The sequence below is a fragment of the Schistocerca serialis genome, chromosome 7, assembly GCF_023864345.2.
Source record: "Schistocerca serialis cubense isolate TAMUIC-IGC-003099 chromosome 7, iqSchSeri2.2, whole genome shotgun sequence".
Taxonomy (NCBI): Eukaryota; Metazoa; Arthropoda; class Insecta; order Orthoptera; family Acrididae; genus Schistocerca; species Schistocerca serialis.
Genome location: NC_064644.1, coordinates 166,897,409 through 166,918,514, shown reverse-complemented (window position 1 = coordinate 166,918,514; position 21,106 = coordinate 166,897,409). Strand labels below are relative to the sequence as shown.

General features: G+C 45.8%; 1 protein-coding gene across 1 annotated transcript in view; it reads left to right on the top strand.

Moving 5' to 3' along the window:
- The window catches only part of LOC126412206 (uncharacterized), a 58,448-nt gene that overhangs the window by 34,769 nt on the left and 2,573 nt on the right, over positions 1-21,106 (top strand). The gene's annotated exons all lie outside the window — the stretch shown is intronic.

Sequence of the window (21,106 nt, the reverse complement as noted above, 5' to 3'; positions counted from 1 at the left end):
TACGTCTCGGTCACCTCTTGTTCGCACTGACGGCACTTTGAACAGTGGACGTTACATTTCAGATGTGTTACGACTCGTGGCTCTACCCTTCATTCGATCCCTCCGAAACCCTACATTTCAGCAGGATAATGCACGACCGCATGTTGCAGGTCCTGTACGGGCCTTTCTGAATAAAGAAAATGTTCGACTGCTGCCCTGGCCAGCACATTCTCCAGATCTCTCACCAATTGAAAACGTCTTGTCAATGGTGGCGGAGTAACTGGCTAATCACAATACGCCAGTCATTACTCTTGATGAACTGTGGTATCGTGTTGAAGCTGCATGGGCAGCTGTAACTGTACATGCCATCCAAACTCTGACTCAATGTCCAGGCGTATTCAAGGCCGTTATTACGGCCAGAGGTGTTTGTTCTGGGTACTGACTTCTCTGGATCTATGTACCCAAACTGTGTGAAAATGTAATCACATGTCAGTTCTAGTATGATATATTTGTCCAATGAATACCCCTTTATCATCTGGATTTCTTCTTGGTGTAGCAGTTTTAATGGTCAGTAGTGTTTTTGTGCCGGGGATGTCCAACTCGTCGAGGTGCTACCCTGTGCCGGGTACAAAGAGGCTAGACGCGATATTAGGAGGATCCCATGGCTTTTGTCACCTCGGTGTGTACTGTGAAGGACTTGCACAATCCGGAGATATCATTAGCTTGCGAGACCGACACAGCTCCATTAAGTTGCGGACAGCTACCGGCGAGAAGACGGGTCGCATGGCGCGGGGTGGGGGTGGTAAACAGCGGCCAGCGGGGCAGGGGCCGCCTGTTGCGTCACGGGCGATCGCGGTCACGCGGAGCCCCGCGTGCGGCGCTGCCGTCTAACCGACTGGGCACGGTGCCAGCGCGGGAAAACCTTCCCGCCACGTCTCCGCGCCGCTGCAGCCGCGGCGCCCGCCGTCTTTCGGTAGCCCGGTCCAGACTGGAGCCGGCCTTGGGGCGGGCGGGCAGGCTCCGACCTGTCGACTCGCACCGCTAAAGAGGGGCGGGGCCGCGCGCACCCGAGCCTTTTGGCGCCAACTCGGAATTCCTCCCATTCCTGGCGGCCCGCAGTTGATCTCGAACCTTCGGCACCGCGAGGTCCAAACCGGCTTTCCACACGGCCAACCGTCATGCTTGTCACCTCACAGTTAATGTATGATCGCGGGCAAGAGGCTGATTGCAACATATTGCGCCTCGAGCCTCTTTCGATACCCATCTGAAGGACGCGATAAGGATCGTGGCGCGAACTTTTAAACCCAGACGTACACCCCTATATTGCTCCCCACGCAATCCTCCGACGACAACAGGTAGTAATACATGAGTGGATGAAACTCGAAATATCCAAGTCATGAAACGCTGAACAACTTAGCACGCACTCTAGAGAGCCAATTCGGGTAAATAATGCCCATGTCGATCCAGAAAGCTATAATCTGATATGAATGGAGAAATCAGTGAACTTACTTCCATCGTCCCCTGGGAGCGAACCAGCCAAGAAAAATAGGGGATAATATCAGGTTTGCCAGAACAACAACTGAAGTTCACCTCTCTGCTCTTCTCTCCTGCCCCCCTCCCCCCGCCCCCCTCCCTCTCCCGGTGCCACCCATAAATAGGTGGTCCAACTAAAAAGAGAATTAAGAGAGAAAAGAGACAGAAAATGCAGTCTCTGTAGTTATAACCCGACTGGAATAGGTAGAAGTAAGTAAAGACAGTATTTGTGTACCCGAAGGAAGACTCAAAAAATTACTGGCGAAAACTGCTCTGTATTAACAGTGGTATTCTTTGGATAGTGGCAATCTTCACTCTTCTTAACAAATGTGTGTGAAACCTTATCGGACTCAACTTGATGTTCAGTTGAGTGTGAAATCTTATGGGACTTAACTTCTAAGTTCATCAGTTGCTAAGCTTACACACCACTTAACCTAAATTATAAAATGGTTCAAATGGCTCTGAGCACTATGGGACTTAACATCTGTGGTCATCAGTCCCCTAGAACTTAGAACTACTTAAACCGAACTAACCTAAGGACAAACACACGCACCCGTGCCCGAGGGAGGACTCGAACCTCCGCCGGGATCATCCGCACAGTCCATGACTGCAGCGCCTCAGACCGCGCGGCTAATCCAGCGCGGCATTCTTCGTAACACCGGAGCCAACTAAACTTTATGGAGGCCTAGAAAAAGATTGCTAGCAACGGTAATTAAGTTTCTAAGAACTATGACCTGGCGTATTAATGTACCTCAAAATGCGTGGTGGCCACTTATTTTGTGCCTTACGCCGCGTAACTAATTGTTTCTCGTATTTGAACTAATAGCAGTCGGTACTGTATGGCTTTGTACTCACGTTACAGCTTCCATTTACAGTCAGTGTTTTAGAACGTTAAAACTGAACTACTGTACTTCTGTCTTTCTTTGTTCTCACAAACGTACCATAATTGGCTGTTACTAGACTAGAACAGTTTTCGTTTCAAACTTTTCCTTACAGGCAGAAGTAACAAGATTCATTTTGCCAGCTTCTTGTCTTGGTATCTGACAAACTATCGCAGCTGCTAGACTCATAGTTTCAACACAAGGTCACGACGCTTGCTGTATGTACGAGCCATTTAAGTCATGTCCTTGACGGCATATCTCAGATTACACAGTGCCTTCGTAAACTTGTTCAGATAAGGAGTGCTTACGCGTCTTCTATTACTTAAATGCCACAACTCATTAGCTGTTCAAGGTTGGAGCAATGAAGGCGCATAGTTTCTTCCTAGTACACAGTAATGTCATCAGACGCTTAAGCGCCGGCAGTTCACATTTCTGCTGCCATTTCCGAAACTGCCACATTCTCTTCAATTAGTCTTACGCACACATGTTGACTTTTTATATTTTCTAGTACCTTGTGATTCACGTCAGAGGGATACCCGATTTTAACACTAACAAGCCTCCATTAAGTTTGGTTGGTCGTTTTGGGGAAGGAGACCAGACAGCGAGGTCATCGGTCTCATCGGATTAGGGAAGGACGCGGAAGGAAGTCGACCGTGCCCTTTGAAAGGAACCATCCCGGCATTTGCCTGGAGCGATTTAGGGAAATCACGGAAAACCTAAATCAGGATGGCCGGACGCGGGATTGAACCGTCGTCCTCCCGAATGCGAGTCCAGTGTCTCCATTAAGGGTATACAATCTACTGAAAAGAGGTCATGATAAGTTAAGGACCTTCCAGTATTTTCTTCCCGTAGTTATCCTGAATTAAGTGTTATAGATCCCTAAGCTGCGTTCTTAGAATCCAAAGGAACTATTGATTACTTTTATCCCCTTCTTTTAAACAGTACGAGGTCCCTTTGAAACCGAATTTATTTCTGAACCGCTTTGATTTCATTAAAAATAGTGACCTTAAAAAGCAATCGAAATGCAGTTTACAGAAAGACAAACTTTAAATGGTTAGATAGGACACTGGTTCAAATGGCCCTGAGCACTATGCGACTCAACATCTGAGGTCATTAGTCCCCTAGAACTTAGAACTACTTAAACCTAACTAACCTAAGGACATCACACACATCCATGCCCGAGGCAGGATTCGAACCTGCGACCGTAGCGGTCGCGCGGTTCCAGACTGAAGCGCCTAGAACCGTCGGCCACACCGGCCGGCATAGGACACTGGATGAACATAGCCAGAAACAATAAGGACATAAGAAGTTACAGGTTTTTAGGCCTTGTGTTGAGGTAACTAGGAAAAGTTAATTTCGGAATGGAACTATTAAAGGACAGCGGAAGATCGAAATATGTAAACTGTAAAATATATTATCGTGGATGTTTCGTGTGCCAAATTTTAAAGATGGAGAGAGGAGTGCAAGACGAGAAAGGTGGATGATTTCAGACGGGACAGGAAAGAAAGCGTACCGTACGGTTACGATGCTCTATCTGGAATTGTTTGGGTATCAGAACCTTGTGCTTTTGTACAGCTTTTGTCCAACTGGTACAGCTATTATTGCCGGTGACGAGCCCTGAAAATATTCGTTCAGGATTCCAGTTGCTATCTGGCAGTAAATTACACGGTCAAACGATTGCACGAGACGGTGATGGAGGCTTATAGAAAGCCGGAGTGACGACATCGTGGTATATCGGTACGAGCGCACGCCATGTTGGGCTAAGATCGCTGAGTGATTTTCCGCAGTGCTCAGCCAGAGGTGGCGAGTGAGTCACTGCTGCCGCAGGCTACGCTTTCGTTCGCGTCAGCCCGATGTGGAAGTGGGAGCCACGCTGATGCAATTCCAACACTCAGCTCGCTCTTCCGGGAGAACGTAATGCTAAGCGCAGCGCGCGTTCCTTCACACTTACACCATTTTGCCAAAATAGCTTTCACTCATTCCACTGAGATTATACAAAAAAAGTCTGAGCAGTATTCGTAAGTTTTCCAAAGGTATCAGCATGTTAGGGTCGCTCGTTTGTGGTTTATGGTATAAAAGTGAGCATAGTATAATACTATATACCTGCTAGCTCGCTGATACGAAATATCCTCGGTGAAGAACAGTTAAAATCCTGTATATATGGACGTTGAAATGTTTCATAGGTGAAGCAGGGACTCTAAACTGTCAACATTAGTCTTCAACCAAATATTCAGACTCGAAATTAAAGTCAAAGCTAGTATTTCAATGCGGTGAAACCGAAAAAAAATCACTTGCTCAGATGTTGCTCTTGTATTGCGACTGCAACGAATTTTGTTTATACTTTGAGCGTAGAAAGTCCTACCTCGTAACAGAGGAAATGAGACATTTTGCTTTACTAAGTAACTATCTGCAGTGACCGTCTTCTGTTTTTCTCCTGTAAACTGTGACTGTGTGCTGAGACAAGTTTCATAAAAATTGATCAACCCGCAGTTACAGTTTATACTTGTCGACTGGCATACTCGTTGCAGTTTTTTACGTCAGTGAGGAACCTGAGGTTCATTGAGATATCTATATGAGTAGACATTATGCTGGTCCGCTGTGGATCACCGTAACGAAGGTTGCCTACTTTGTCCCAACTGACCTCGAACGAGAGTGACACGTATGAGGGCTGATAAAATCGAGGCTGATGCCGTACATGTGTATGTTCCTTCCATACACGTTGAGTTATTTGCAGTCTCCTTCAACATAGAACCTGTTTGAATCCACAAACCTATGGAATCATTCCTTATACTTCTCAAATCATTCCTATATATTTGTGTAAGACTCCAAGAGATCGCCAGTTTCAACTTGTGGCACAAGACAATACTGCTGATATTTAAAGGGTGCAAATCCTCAGATAATTCTTTTGTTGCTTACGTTCACATGAGGTCAGATTTGCGATAATGACGGAACAGGATGTGAAAACTAACAATTCAAGCACGGTTACCACGATTTTTTTTATGGAATGTCTCTTTTAGAGACTGGACATTTACAATCTGAACAAAGTCGGAAGTTTTACGAAACTCTTATCAATAAAGCTGGTATTAACACATACAGGTTTAAAACTTAAATCTGTAGGGTGGTTTTAATTAACCTTCCGCCACTTGAGCCAGTGAAGGAAAACTATTTTCCAGACCGAGCGGGGTGGCACAATGGTTAGCAAATCCGCGTCCGGCCATCCTGATTTAGGTTTCCCGTGAATTCCCTAAATCGCTTCAGGCAAATGTCTGGGTGGTTCCTCTGAAAGGGTACTGCCGAGTTTCCTTCCTGATCCGATGGGACCCATGACCTCGCTGTATGCTGGTCCCCCCCCCCCCCTCCCCCCCACAAAACCAACCAATTATTTTCCACATGAGCGCCCATCTTTATAGAAATGTTCAGACTGTATGATACAGTATTTGCGTTGTTAATAGCGTTTCTGTCAAGGACTGCCATTAGGTGCCAGTATTCGTACACAAGAATCAGTATGAATCACAGTTGCAGAGAATCAACATGGGTCTGGCCAAGGTGAGCAGGACTTTTCTCGTAAAGATGTTGTACCATAGACAACAGCAATACCAAAAGAACAGCAACGGTGGCGCGGTTCATTGCGACTGTCGACGCATTAAATGGTTCAAATGGCTCTGAGCACTATGCGACTTAACTTCTGAGGTCATCAGTCGCCTAGAAGTTAGAACTAATTAAACCTAACTAACCTAAGGACATCACACACATCCATGCACGAGGCAGGATTCGAACCTGCGACCGTAGCGGTCGCTCGGTTCCAGACTGTAAAGCCTAGAACCGCACGGCCACTCCGGCCGGCCTCGACGCATTAAAGAAATACGGAGAGGTCCTGTTTGCGCACCGGCATGGCAGAACCTGATACGGACGTTCGAACTAAGTGGCAATTTGAGAATCGCTCCCAGGGGAGGCCGACAGCCAATTGCGCCGGAAATTGCTGAAGGCGTTACTGTTGCCATGGCTGAGAACGCTGGACGCAATTCGCGATCTTCAAGCAGTGCACGTTGGAGGTTGAAAATCAGCGTATCGAGGGAGTTAGCTAATATCCCAGCTGAGATGTTTCAAGCAACAGTAGAGCAATGTATAGCCCGGTTCCAGGCTGTCGTTTATGCAGGTGATGGTAACATTGAGCAACTTTTGTAACCTGGAAGGTAAACATGATACGCTATTAACAAATGTTACCTCCACATGTGGAAATTATAATGTGAACATGTGTTTGTTTCAATAGTTTGAGCACAAGGGAAATTGTAGAAGAGGAGAAACGGAGCGACCAGCTGTTGCGGAGCATGCTTTCCAGCCAGGGAACCACAATATTCGTTTCGAGGAGACGCAAGTACTAGTGGCCACAAGCGGATACTACGAAAGGCTCTACAGGGGGGCAATCGAAATCGCTAAACACCCAAATAATTTCAACCGAAAGGAGGACGGCGTGAAATTAAACGGTATATGGATGCCTGTGTTAAAGAAGATGTGTACCACCCGCCCACTACTGGGTGATGGCAACGGCGATCGACGGCGACGGACAGCGGCCAATTGCACTGACGTTTTCAAAACACGTGACGTCACACCGCGGAATTTAGCGGCAGTCAGTAGCGAGCCAGTGGGTGTGTTGGACCTCCCATCGACCTACGGACCCCCTTGAAGATGTCTCCCGCAGTCGGAGACGAAACGTTGCGAATTGAGACCAAATTCATCAACCGACCGCGGCATAACATCCCGGATAATTATAATGGACATGATATTTCCGGCCGTGAAAGTCTACATTTTAGTACTTAATAAAGTGTAATACCCTACCATTGACTCCTTTACGAATGAATAAGATTTGAAACAACATTTGTTTCTAGAATGAAATTTTCACTCTACAGCGGAGTGTGCGCTGATATGAAACTTCCTGGCAGATTAAAACTGTGTGCCGGACCGAGACTCGAACTCGGGACCTTTGCCTTTCGCGGGCAAGTGCTGTACTGGTAGCTCAGTCGGTAGAGCACTTGCCCGCGAAAGGCAAAGGTCCCGAGTTAGAGTCTCGGTCCGGCACACAGTTTTAATCTGCCACGAAGTTTCAACATTTGTTTCAAGTGCGCGTGGAACCCTATTAATACACTATTGGCTCCTGAGTTGCGCTTTCATCGCAGCACCCGCACTACGAAATTTCCGGAGTAATTACGCTTCCTACTTTGCATCGAGGCTGGAACACTAATTGGAACTGTGACGAGGTGAGGTGTACGGCGCGGTAGGTGGGCAGCGTACACCCCGGGCGCGCTATCGCTCGGCGTGCTGTGTGACCCGGTGGCCCGCATCGGGCCTGCTGATAGCAGCCTCACGCCGTGACGTCAGCGAGCGTGGGCCGGCGGCCGGTTTTACTGCGCTGGCTGTGGCTGCGTAACCAGGCAGCAGCCAATGGCGCTCTCGCTCTCGGCTCATCACTGAGTGGGCGGCAAGCCGAGCAGCACGCGATTACTCACTCCGTAGTACTCCCCTCTCGGCTTCTTACCTCACCACTCCGTCACGTGCTGTTTTTGTGTGCCGAAGAGGCATTGACGTATGTGCGTGCCTCTCACGATGAGCTGCGGGCTAAATGGCGTGAGAAGGATGTTCATGCCCTACCGTAACATTTCCACTCCGCTGCCTAGTATACAGTACTTGCAGAGAGTATTTACTATTGAGCTGTTCAGTATTATGGTGTGCATTAGGGCTTCATTTCTTCCCAACGTAGGAATAATGATTGTATGCTAGCTGTATGTAATGTGTGGTGTGCGTACTGTAAGACCTTTAGTACACACACCATCAGATTATTTGACTTGTCGCTCTAACGAAGTAGGCGAGTGTCAGCAATGTGTCTCGTGGTCTTATCGTGGCGTGTTTATCTTCTGCCGTTTGGTCAGACGATAGAAATGCCACTTGCACGCTTAGAGTAGCAGATAGACGGTGACCAATTTGATTAATTTTCACACACATTTATTAAAATAATAACAAGCCTAAAAATTACTTAACTCGATTCTGGATGCTATTTACAATTGACAATCTGAAGTTCCTTTGGTAATGGTACTTTAATCTTATTCTCATATATATCTCTGATACTTGACAAAAGTGTCTATACATTTATCTTCATGGCTATGTACAGGAATATGGTAATCTTATTGGGCGCAGACTGAAACTTGACTATAGACTAGTACAGACAAATGCAGACTGGTACAGACTAATGCAGACAAATGCAGACTAACTGATCGGAGGTCTGTACACTCATTATAATACCTCGCGCGTTCATGTATCACTGCGCGAGTGTGATCCGCAAGGAGAAAAGGTTCTACATTAGCAGCAATCTCATTGGCTGCGTTACATATTAATAAGCGGATCGGCGGAAGCAGAATTTGGTCCATCTCTATGGCAGCACCATCTCGTAGTGCGGAGACGGACGAGCGCTGCGCCTGCGCTGTTGTGCTTAGCGGGGCGCGCTCTTGTGGGAAAGTTGTGTACGCGCTGACTACGCGGAACTATGTTGGCAACATAATGGTACTGCCGTTTCTCGTTTCTCGTCTTTCACTCTCTGTTCTCTTACGAACGTTCTTCTGTGCATTCTGTTGCGGCCATTGCATGGCCAACGTCTTCATACCATTTATATACGATGAACTCACATCACTGTTGACCACCGCCTATGCTCGACGTCAACATGGAAGAATAGCCACTCGTACACAGCGAGGGGAGGGGGGGGGGGGGGGCAGCAGTGACAGTACAAAAAGTGTCGGGGGCGGGGGAACGCGGAAGAGAGGACAGTCGTTGCCATAATGTGGTCACAGGGCGATTTATTTTATGTCCAAAATGGCATGAGCATCCACTTTCGAGCCAAGGCTGGAAGCATTGTCGACACGACGAACTTTGTAAACTGTTTGCTTGGTGGTTGGAGTATACAAAGATGGCGTTATACAGAAACGACACCAAGGCAAGTGGTGTGGTGGACTACTGACTATAGACAACATGGCTGAACGACGCCTGCGGAGATGTGTACGGCGGGAGAACTAATAGAGAAAAGAAAAAAAATGGTTCAAATGGCTCCAAGTACTATGGGACTTAACATCTGTGGTCAGCAGTCCTCTAGACTTAGAAGTACTTAAACCTAACTAACCTAAGGACATCACGCACATCCATGCCCGAGGCAGGATTCGAACCTGCGACCGTAGCAGCAGCGCGGTTCCGGGCTGAAGCGCCTAGAACCTCTACGCCAAAGCGGCCGGCACGGGAGAACTGAATCGCAACTGTTGAGCAACTCACTACCCAGACAAATGTAGGGGCTCCCTTCAGTGAATCCTCAATGAATGTTCAGTGAACGTTGCTGCCCATGGGCCGCCGCACCAGGCACCTGGTTGAACCACCCACGCTGACTGCTGTTCATCGGCGACAAAATCTGGAATTTTCACGCCTGTACCGCAATTGGACGCCTGAGTGGCAACATGTGGCCTTTTCGGCTGAATCACTTTTTACACTCCATCGGACAGATGTCTGTTGGCTTATATGTCCCTGCAACAATCGTCGGAAGGGTCCAGGCCGGAGAAGGGAGCGTTATGATCTGGGGAATGTTTTCGTGGGTTTCGTTGATTGATCCTGCAAAGCACAGTGGGTCAATGGAAGCATTCAATTATTATTGGGGACCACGTCCACCCCTACAACCAGCTTGTTTTTCCTCGGGACGATGGCTTCTACCAGCAGGCCAACGCAACGAGTCGCACTGCTCGCTGTGTACGTGCGTGGTTCGAAAAGCAGCAGACGAGTTTACAGTACTCCCCTGGCCGCCGAACTCTTCGGATGTAAACTCAGTCGCGAATCTGTGGAACAATCTCGATCTGGCTGTTTGCGCTGTGGATCCCTCAGCGGAGAAACGTAGTGCAGTTGGCCATGGCTCTGGAGCCAGCATGGCTCCACATTCCTGTTGGTAGCCTCCAGAACGTCATAGAGTGTCTTCCGGTACTTCCGCGCTGCAGAAGTTGGTTATTCAGGCTTTTGGTAGGGGGTCACTGGACCATGTATTATTTCCCTTTCTCCTACACAGTATACTCTCATGTTGTATCATTTTACATTTGACCAGTCCATAATATGGTGAAGCTTCACCTCGAGAGTTCCGTTTGCACTGCAAGAAATATTTCGAACAAAATCTTGTCCGAGCAGACTCGGATACTAGCGGACACTTTAAGAAACGTTGTTGTGGTCTACAGTCCTGAGACTGGTTTGATGCAGCTCTCCATGCCACTCTATCCTGTGCAAGCTGCTTCATCTCCCAGTACCTACTGTAGCCTACATCCCTCTACGATTTTTACCCTCCACGCTGCCCTACAGTGCTAAATTTGTGATCCCTTGATGCCTCAGAACATGTCCTGCCAACCGGTCCCTTCTTCTAGTCAAGCTGTGCCACAAACTCCTCTTCTCCCCAATTCTATTCAATACCTCCCCATTAGTTATGTGATCTACCCATCTAATCTTCAGCATTCTTCTGTAGCACCACATTTCGAAACCTTCTATTCTCTTCTTGTCTAAACTATTTATCGTCCATGTTTCAAATCCATACATGGCTACACTCCATACAAATACTTTCTGAAACGACTTCCTGACACTTAAATCTATACTCGATGTTAACAAATTTCTCTTCTTCAGAAACGATTACCTTGTCATTGCCAGTCTACATTTTATATCCTCTCTACTTCGACCATCATCAGTTATTTTCCTCCCCAAATAGCAAAACTCCTTTACTACTTTAAGTGTCTCATTTCCTAATCTAATTCCCTCAGCATCACCCGACTTAATTCGACTACATTCCATTATCCGCGTTTTGCTGGAAATTAGGATGTATATTAACAACTTTAATAGAGGCACTGGATTTCTTATTTGTTTTTGTTTTACACCTTTCATTCCCTACTCGTGAGTGTTGGATGGGCCGATGTAGAACAAGACCTCATTCTTTCCAGCCAGATATCCCAGTTGAAAAGAAGTTGGGCAGAGGGAGTTTTTTCATGGGATTATATGCCAGGGGATTCTCAGTTTGAGGATTCGTCTATTTATTTCCTACATTAGAAACTGCGTAGAAGTATGTCCCGCATTATACTTTCTTATGAGAACATAATCGCTACATGCATACAGTGTATCTGTATAAACTAACTGTGTACACAGCAGGACAGGACTGATGACCTTGCTGTTTGGTCCCTTAAACCTCAACCAACCAACCAACAGCAGGACACGCAAATGAAGAATTTGACCGAAGTATCGTACACTGAGAATGGGGTAATATATTTACATCGCTTTAACCTCGGAAAGTCAGTCAGCCGGCGGGAGTGGCCAAGCGGTTCTAGGCGCTTCAGTCTGGAACCGCGCGACTGGTACGGTCGCAGGTTCAAATCCTGCTTCGGGCATGGATGTGTGTGTCATTCTTAGGTTAGTTACGTTTAAGTAGTTCTAAGTTTTTAAAACAATGCGCAGCGTTCCGCCTCAGAGCGCGCACTTGGCCGTCACATTCTTGTCTGGAGCGGACAGTAAGTAGACAGTGGAGCGCAGGAGGCACAACGCGGAAGCGTGCGTGCGCCGGGACCGGCTGGCAGGCGCGCAGAGGTCGCTGGCTCTAGCGGTACCACGGGCTGGCTCCGCCCGCTACACCGCAGAGGAATGCCCAGGCGGGACCGGAACCCGCTGGCGCTGAAATGCTGGGAGTTCACGGCCGGCCGGGCCCTCAGGCACTCCTGTCGGCCCCCGCACCGTTATTTCCCACTGGGAAACGCGCTTAGATTCGAATGCCACAGGGCACTGTTTTTGGACCAATGGATTTGATGTACAATCGATAATTCAGAACCCGAAAGAATTTGGCGTAATGGCCTCCGTGTCCGATGTACCTTCAAATATCCTTCACGACAAGGCCTCTGGTTAATCAAACGTGTCTTGACTTTCCTGCATTCGAAAGGGATAGTGTACAAATTGATGGCCAAGTCTTGTCTGAGAGTAATTGCGACGTCTCGGGTGTTCTTTGTGCGATTGCTTAATATTGCGATTCGGGTGTTCAGCCGAGTTGTTCTTTCCATTTCCATAATGGGACGCGCCACTGATATGCGGATGTCACAGATTAGAACGGTAGGCAATGGGCCCGCCTATGCAGTCCACAGATAGTGTTTGGAGTTTCGAATGTATGTTTGTTTAAGAAATGTACACATATTTCGCCGGCCGGGGTGGCCGTGCGGTTCTAGGCGCTTCAGTCTGGAACCGCGTGACCGCTACGGTCGCAGGTTCGAATCCTGCCTCGGGCATGGATGTGTGCGATGTCCTTAGGTTAGTTAGGTTTATGTAGTTCTAAGTTCTAGGGGACTGATGACCATAGATGTTGAGTCCCATAGTGCTCAGAGCCATTTGAACCATTTTTTGAACACATATTTCAATGTAACAATGCCTGATGTCAGTGCCACAATCGAAATAAACTAAATTAACCGTCACTGGCGTTTGTCACGGGATTTCAGTGGAAGTAGTTCATGAGATGCCGTAGTATGAACATAGTAAACACTGACAATTGTTTGTTCCACGTTGTAGTGGAAACGAAAGTTTCTCACGCATGTATTTGCAGTCCTGCACAGATGTTAATAAGTCTCCGGAGGTGTCTTGTTGTAACATTACCTAGGCGAAACTAGAGACAAATAAAGGTGAATGCAGTGCCCCAGTGATGCATGACGCGTAAAGAACCAATGTATCCTCAAAGACTTGTGCTCAGAATGACCTCCACCAGCGTCTGTACAAGCTTTCAGTCTGTCGTGAAACGATTGCTGCACACGTGCTAGCATTTCAGCGGAAACTGCGGCGCAGGCAGCAGTAATGCGCCGTTTCATGTCATGTGAAATTGTTTGACGACGTTGAAGAGGTTGACACCCAGTGGGATACCGATCGGCGTACTCGATACACGAATGAAAGGCATACTTCCTACATTCACTATAATCAATGAGCATGTCCACATGTTTTCGCATTGGGAAATGTTATCTTCCAAGCAAGTCCTACTACGTCCACTATCACACAATAAGCGGCAGGACCGTCGAAATGTAATCGCAGTCTTCACACAACACAATGTAAGCAAACATAACACCGTCATCTAGCACCTAAGCAATTGATAACTCGTAAACTAATTCCACTGGCTCCCTGCAACAAACACTACTGACGTTTCCATTTACTCTACTTTTAGGATTTTACTAGCAATAGACATTGTCCCATTCAAGAGAAGGAGAAGGAGATTTAGTGTTTAACGTCTCCTAGACATCGAGGTCATTAGAGATGGAAGACATGCTCGGATTAACAAAGCATGGAGAAGGAAAGCCGTCATGCCCTTTCCAAGGAACCATCCCGGCATTTGCCTTAAGCGATCTAGGGAAATCACGGAACACCTAAATCTGGATGGCAGGACTCGGGTTTGAAGCGTCATTCTCCCAAATGCGACCATTTAAAGATTTGTAAATGTTTTAAGAAACTGCACTTTCATCAACGTCTCACTGTCTGTTTATTAGCTCCAGATACGCACCCTCGTCTACAATTCAATTCCTTAAATACATCGTATCCATAGTGTCTTCCAACTTCAAAGTGTTTATGACGACCTCAACTCTGCTGGACCACTTTCAGCGAGGTGTTCAGTGTCTGTGAAGGAACACCAGTACATTTTTCCTCAAGAACAAAACGCTGCATTCTGGAGCGAAGTCGACGTTCTAACTCATCCCAAAGGTGTTCAGTTGTGTTCAGGCGAGATTCCGGACAGGCCAGTCCATTTCGCGAATGTTATTGTCCTCAGACCATTCCCCCAAAGGTGGACACACTGCATTGTCATGTTGATATAAACAGTCATGGCTTCCGAACTGTTACTCTACTGTTTCAAGGCACGATACTCTAAATTGTGTTTATATTCTTCCGCATTTAGCGCTCTCTTAAGCACAATAAGTGAACCACACCGTAATCACGACAAACATCCCTTTACCATAACATCATGTCCCCAGCACTTCACTGTTGGCACCACACGTGATGGCAGGTAGCATTCTCCAAGACATTCGCCAAACCCAGACACTTTCATCGAATAGCCATAGGATATAGCATGATTCATCAATACAAATCACTCGTTCTCAATCGTCCACCGTCCAGTGGCGTCCCTCTTTACATCACCTGAAGCACCGCTTAGCACTGACTACGAAAATGTGTCGCTTATGAGGAGCTGCTCGATCATTATACCACATTATTTTAACTCGTTACGCACGGTCGTTGTGCTAGATGGACTGCTGGTGGCACTTTCGAACTCACAAGTGATTTCTTCCTTTGATTTCATGCGACTTTTTACAATCATCTACCGCAGTGCTCAACCCTCCCAGTCCGTCAGTACGTGAAGTTTGCGTCGTCTTGGTTTAATTGTGGTTGTTACTTCGTGTTTTCACGTCGGTCTCGTCACTATCCATCGTATTGAGCAACTTTCGAAGGACTGAAATGTCCGCGATGGATTTGTTATTCAGGTGCATCCAGTCTACGTTCGAAGTCACTGTGCTCTGTTGATCTAGCCATTCTGCTATTACTGCTTCTCTGTTGACAGCACACCCCGCTTCCTTTAATATTGTCGGCTCTACAGGCCGTGACATCTATTGGTCAGTTCTGCATTACGTATGGGTGTTCGGGTACTTTTGTTCGGATAGTGTGTATGACATGGAAGATACTGGAAAATTGATGCCTGTTCTAACGTTTCAACATCGATGACAATTTTCGACTGTTTCCCTAGGTCGCCATTTCTGTAGTTTCAGTGGTTGTAACTGGAGCTGTGAGGAGCATTTTTTACCTACTCTCTGCTATTTATGTCCACATTGTATCTAATTCATTGGACTACTTAATATTTGACAGAGGTGAAAACAATAATTGTGACACTCTGCTGTCGCGGCAGTGATACACTAGAGACCTTTGCATACTGGAAAACTAAAATATTTCATGTAAAAGAACCCATTGTGAAGAAATATAGTGAACGGATACGCTAGTATGGAATGCCGTTGGAACCCATGTGAACGAATGAACCAACTGGAAAACCAGCTCTTGAACGTCGTGCAGACGTGCCGAGCTTTGGCTGGCTCTGACAAAGGCGGTGAGGCACTCGCCATCCGACGGGAAATGCGAATGAGGGCCTGGGGCATATCTGCGGTTTCCGTCCGGATGCTGACGGAACCTTTTGATTTTGCCGCTCGCCACCTACGGCGGAGCAGTAAAGATGTTTACGGCTCTACAGCCGGGAGAACTGGCCAAGCATCGCGTTTAATTGTTTACACCTGGCGGGTGAGTCGTCGTAAGTGTTGGATCATTACCTGCTTCCTGTCAGTCGGACGCTAACCCCACGTGCAACTGCGAAAAAAAAAAATAAAAATAAAAATAGTTTCATTATCATGGATCAGAAATGCGCGTGTTGCTCGCGTGATCCATTGAGCCAACGATGCTGCTACGCATTCTCCACCACAGACTTTGTTATTAAGTGTTACGACGTTAGCTAGATGCTAATGTGTGTAATAATAATTTATTTATGGTAAATTATTGATGCTCTTTCATCCTGCGGTCATGGAAGAGTGAATATTATTTATATGTTGAGTTCGGATGTAAGTTAGTGGAGAGGAAAGTGGCGAATGAGATGCGACACCGTTTTTCTTCACAACTTGGAAGACATCATACTGTATTGAGTTAAGTTGCGTAACTGATGGATATTCTTTGCCACAGAGTACCTACTATTACTATAAGCTGTTTCAGAGTACCATCAAACTGAGGATCTCCCGAAAACGATTCGTTTTCGATACGATTTGTTATAATAAAATGACAGGAAACTAGCATCGGTAGCTACAGGCGTCCTGTAGCTAATGTGCTGTGAAAGTATACCGTTTCAGTGTTAAGGCACATTGATAATCTATCAATAGCACGTCGTTTTGATACAATTTATCACTGTTAAATAGCAAATAATGACATTTGTGATGCATCTTCAGGCAGTGTATTCTATATACAGAGCACTGGCTGCCATATCGAAGCTGTAGTTTGGTTGATAGTCGAGAGATGTGAAGAGAAGATAAAAGGTTTACGGCCACCTCCTTCCAATTTTTTCGCTTTTTTCCCTAAAAGAGTCTGGGTCTTTCTTATTAATTTCATAGTAGTATTATCTGCTATAGTCGATGTTATTTACTATAAATAATGTATTTTCTGTAAGTCTTGTTGGAATGGGCAACGACTGGAATTTTTTCCCATCTTAATTTTATTCGAGGTGATGATTAAAATTTTATTTTTATTTTTGTAATGTTTTCCTTGAATATTTACGTAATAAGTCAAAATTAAGATATAAAAGGAACAAATTACAAAAGTTAGAACATTGTGCATTTAGAAAGAGAATGGAGAAGTTGGGATATGAGGCCAGGACTTTTTGCATGCGAATTCGACACTCTCTGGCATCTTTTCCAGCAAAAAATTTCTAACATGTTACCATGTTACCGAAGTTAGTTTTCCACATCTATTAAGTACGTGGTTTAGGCTATATAACACCCAAGGAGCCACATTACTGTACAGTTTTTAGGATCCCGCACCTAAATCGGTAGAAACGGAACTCTTAAAGGATCATTTTGTTGTCCGTCCGTCCATCCGTCCATCTGTCTGTCTGTCAGACTATTAAAAATCTTTTTCCTCAGGAATGGGTAGACATATCGGAATTGCTTTTAAGTCACATACTAAGGTCTACAGTCCCTCGACGATGTAACATATTTGAGCTTCTAAACCAAAATAATCAAAACATAATGACCATTTATGTCACATATTTTGATAACTCTCAAACACACTCATTAAAACCTAGACGGTACTTCCCGTTGATCTACACTCGTGAAACTTGTCAAAAAGGAAGGTTTCACAGTTCAAGAAAATAAATAAACCCGAAAATTGTTAATTTGAATTGTATCAAACGGGAAATATATTTTTATCATTTCTTATCCGACTTCAAACTTAAAACGTTCTCGAAAGTCTTGGAACTCCTGGAGTCGATATCTTGCGAGTATCGATGTCGATAACAGCCAAAAATAGTCAGAGCGTGAGTCCTACTCACAATGACCAATTTAAAATTTTTGTTTTTCTTTTCTTTTTATGTTTAGTTAAAAGTTCCTAACTAGTTGTATTATCATCTCAGCAGTATAGCTTCTTTCTGCACTTCGAGTGAGTAGTGCTGATGTCTTTCGCACCCATTTACAGAATGCTTACAGCTGCCCGATTTGAGCGGCGTCTCGTATTAGGGCCCCTATACAAGAGGGCGACACCCGAGGCGCGTGACGGGCGCTTCGGTTGTGCCCACGCCTTGTCGCAGCCGTGTCGCGTGCCCCGGCGAGCTTCCGCCGCCACCTGCAGCGCACTCCTCTCCTAATTGGCGCTCATCTGCAAACAATGGCCCAGGTGAAGATGGCCCGCAGGCTTGTGGCGCGTGGACCCGCATGCGCGCCTCGCATGGGGGTCGTCTTCACCTGGCGCATTGTCCGCTACCGGCGTTCACCCTTTCTACCCAATGGCGCTAGGACGCTCCTTACGTACACCTGTAAAGCTCATGAAACTAGTCCATGTTCCTCACCTGTCCCCACTCGTGCATTAGCGTCCTATTGTAGGGGCCTGCACGCGAGTAGGATGGTGGTGAGACGTTGTGCAGAGTGGCAAGGGCTCTGTACCACGTGACACAGTGGCTAAGAGCGTCGTCCTGCCCCGCCTGTCTCTAGCTTGCCCTTTGGGGAGCACAGGCAACATTTAGCGTTGATTTTCGTGTCAGTTGAGGTATGGTGAAGGTAGTGTTCGTACACTTTTTGAGTCATCAGTCTTCTGAAATTTTTGATGCGATCCGCCTCATTTCTTGCCTTATCAGTCTACCTAATTTTCAACATTCTTCTGTTGCACAACATCTGATACCCTTCGATTCCCTCCTGATCCGGTTTCCCTACTGTCCATAACTGTCTGCCAAACAGAAATTTCGTCCTTAAATTAAGGCCACTGTTTGAGACTAGTAGACTTCTTTTGGCCACAAATGTCCTCTACACACGTGCTACTCTACTCTTCACGTCCTCCTTGCTTCGTTCGTAATGGATTATTTTTTTAGAAGAATGAGATTTTCACTCTGCAGCGGAGTGTGCGCTGATACGAAACTTCCTGGCAAACTAAAACTGTGTGCCGGACCTAGACTCGAACTCGGGACCTTTGCCTTTCGCGGGCAAGTGCTCTACCAACTGAGCTACCCAAGCACGACTCACGTAGGAGAGCTTCTGTAAAGTTTGGAAGGTAGGAGGCGAGGTACTGGCAGAAGTGAAACTGTGAGGACGGGGCGTGAGTCGTGCTTGGGTAGCTCAGTTGGTAAAGCACTTGCCCGCAAAAGGCAAAGGTCCCGAGTTCGAGTCTCGGTCCGGCACACAGTTTTAATCTGCCAGGAAGTTTGATTATTTTTTTGTTTCCAAGGTAGCAGAAATCCTTAACTTCTTCTACTTTGTGGTTCAAAAATGGTTCAAATGGCTCTGAGCACTATGGGACTTAACATCTGAGGTCATCTGTCCCCTAGAACTTAGAACTACTTTAACCTAACTAATCTAAGGACGTCACACACATCCATGCCCGAGGCAGGATTCGAACCTGCGACCGTAACGGTAGTGCGGTGCCAGACTGAAGCGCCTAGAACCGCTCGGCCACACCGGCCCGCCATGTACTTTGTGATCACCAGTTCTGCTGTTAAGTTTCTCGTTATTCTCATTTCTCCTCCTACTCTCTTCGATTTACTCGCTACCTGTATTCTGTACTCATTAGACTGTTCATTCCATTCAGCTGAGTTTAGGAATGATATCAGCAAAAATTATCATGATATCTTTTCGCTATGAATTTTAATCCCACTCTTGAACTTTTCTTTTGTTTCCGTCGTTGCTTTTTCGATGCTTAGAGAGTTTCCCAGAAATGCTAGGTCAGACTTCGAGGGGATGTAGAGGGAGTCTTGAGAAACAAACCGAGGATAGGACTCCGTTTCCGGACACATCATCCAAAGACCTGATGTCTGGTGTTTGCTGCACAGTCGTAACTGCACCGTGAAGTGGACTGCGCCTGTAAGTGTAGGCTATCCATTTTGCATCCACATGTCCGCATTGCAATACCTGGCCAGCTGCCCAGGAGAAAGAACACTAACGGCTAGTTTGAGCCACGTCTACTTTGAGGTACTAACCATCCTAAAAGCATCCTCCCCTTAATGACTTAAATTATTAGTCCGCAAATGAAGTGAATTCTGAAGAAATGTTGTTCATTACACTGTCCTCAATCATCAACAGAAATATCTGCACTTACCCGTAACATCCTGTGTATATACTGGGTGACTGAAAAAAGAAAAAAAAACTGACAAACCTTAGGGACAAGTTCCTCATACATAAACAAGTAAAAAGGTCTAGTAAACATGGGATCTAAAGAGCATATCTTTAGAAATATGAGCAGTTGGTCATCTTTGATACTATGAAACACATCTATTCTACTGAAAGCTCTTTGCTTTCCATGTTTTTGAAGGAGGAAGTATTGACCAAAACAAGGAAAAAAAATCCAGTAAATGAGGGTTGTAATATGCATACTTTAAAAGCTATGAGCACTTGTTCATCTTCGCTTGTTTGAAAAATAGCTCTTTTACCGAACAAGTGCATGTAGCTCTTGAGGTACACATTGTAGAGCCTCTGTTTACTAGACTTTTTTCTTGTATTGGTTCAGACTGTCGCAGTCGTGATCTTCAGTCCTGAGACTGCTTTGATGCAGCTATCCATGCTACTCAATCCTGTGCAAGCTTCATCACCCAGTACCTACTGTAGCCTACATCCTTCTGATTCTGTTTAGTGTAATCATGCCTTTGTCTCCCACTACGATTTTTACCCTCCTCGCAGCCCTCCAATACTAAATTGGTGATCCCTTGATGCCTCAGCATCTGTAGCACCACATTTCGAAAGCTTCTATTCTCTTCTTGTCCAAACTACTTATCGTCCATGTTTCACTTCCATACATGGCTACACTCCATACAAATACTTTCAGAAACGACTTACTGACACATCTATACTCGATGTTAACAAATTTCTCTTCTTCAGAAACGCTTTCCTTGCCATTGCCAGTCTACATTTTGTATCCTCTCTACTTCGACCATCATCAGTTATTTTCCTTCCCAAACAGCAAAACTCCTTTACTACTTTAAGTGTCTCATTTCCTAATCTGATTCCCTCAGCATCACCAGAGTTAACTCGACTACATCCCATTATCCTCGTTTTGCTTTTTTTGATGTTCATCTTACATCCTCCTTTCAAGACACTTTCCATTCCGCTCGGCCGGTCTTCCAAGTCCTTTGCTGTCTCTGACAGAATTACATTGTCATCGACGAATCTTAAAGTTTCTAATTCTTCTCCATGGATTTTAATTCCAACTCCAAATTTTTCTTTTGTTTCCTTTACTGCTTGCTGAGTATACAGATTGAATAACATCGGGGAGAGGCTACAAGCCTGTCTCACTCCCTTCCCAACCACTGCTTCCCTTTCATGTCCCTCGACTCTTATAACTGCCATCTGGTTTCTGTACAAATTGCAAATAGCCTTTCGCTCTCTGTATTTTAGCCCTGCCACCTTCAGAATTTGAAAGAGAGTATTCCAGTCAACATT